We start from the raw sequence: 1418 nt of genomic DNA, 5'->3' as shown, positions 1-1418 counted from the left end.
GCCGCGCCGAGGGATAGCATTGACCCGGAGGGCCGAGCGGCCCTTGTCTGGGTCCAGGAGCTGGCCCCTGACCTTTCAGAGAAGTCCATTCAAACAAGAGGCTTAATTTAACCCCACTCATTTCAAATCAAACATGTGTCCACCCAGTACATCCATGTGTGACCAGGGTCACTGCTCCAGGTATAACGTGAACGTCCTGAGCTCTGTCTAACCTGTCAGTCTATAAATCTATAGCCCACCTCTACTTCCTGGTGGGAAACAGGAGTCTGCAGCCCCTCTGTTTGTAGTGCAATACTCAAAATTGTTGGAGAAACTCTCCGAGTCTTGGTTAGAAGCGGTGGTCTAGAAATTTGTCATTTTATTTTAACTGTGTGTATTAAAAACAACTGAGTATAGAGTGGGCCAGCAATGCATGAATGGGATTTTGTTCCAAGTTTTTGAATCATATGCCAGACATCTGCAGAGAGTCCAGGAGGAATTTACAGTGATATTAGCCAAAAGTTGTCATTATTGGATGCATTTGGATGTTGTCATGGGGAATGGTGAGGTCCAATGTGGGGATGGTGGTGAGATGGGATGAGGGTGCCTCCATAAATATGTTAAGCTCCCCAAGAACTATTTGAATACGTTTTTCAGGGGTTTATTGTTCTGAATGTATGCAGGCCCAGTTGCTGCTCCATTGCGACACAGGAGCAGAATTTAGCTGGAGTCTGGGTCCTTGCTTTGGCCTTATTAAAAGGGGCCCGACCTTACCTGAGCCACTGCTAGCTTGCCTAAGGTGTCATAGACTAGCTGATGGTGACTGTTTGCACTCTCCAGCACCAGCCTCTCAGAAAACCGGAGGTGCACGATCCAGTGATCATTAGGGGGATCCGAGGTGGAGAGAATCAGCAAATGTAAGTTCTCAGAGGAGCTTTCCTGGACCAAACACACCAATGGCGTCGTGAAGAAAGCACGCCAGTCCCTTTACTTCCTCAGAAGTTTGCAGCGGTTTGGTATGACATCGGAAACCCTGGCAAATTTCTGACCAGCTGCATCATGGTCTGCTACAGGGACTCTGAGCATAAAGTCCTGCAAAAGGCAGTGGATACGGCCCAGGACATCACAGGCAAGACCCTCTCCACTATCAAGAACCTCAGAGGATCATCGGAGGGCAGCAGCAATCATCAAGGATTCACACTACCCAACGCGCGGTCTGTTCTCGCTGCTGCCATCAGGAAAGCGGTATCGGTGCCACAAGACTCGCACCACCAGGTTCAGGAGTAGCTGCTACTGCTCCACCATCAGATTCCTCAACGACAAACTCAATCAGGTTTTGCACGTTATTGATTTTTCTTTTATTCTCTCTGAATTGCACAGTTTGTTTGCATTTCTTTAGATGTTTACATGTTTACCTGGAGTACAGTTTTTTGCACTAC

Source organism: Narcine bancroftii, chromosome 14 (genome assembly GCF_036971445.1).
Source record: "Narcine bancroftii isolate sNarBan1 chromosome 14, sNarBan1.hap1, whole genome shotgun sequence".
Taxonomy (NCBI): domain Eukaryota; kingdom Metazoa; phylum Chordata; class Chondrichthyes; order Torpediniformes; family Narcinidae; genus Narcine; species Narcine bancroftii.
This window is presented reverse-complemented; position numbering follows the sequence as displayed.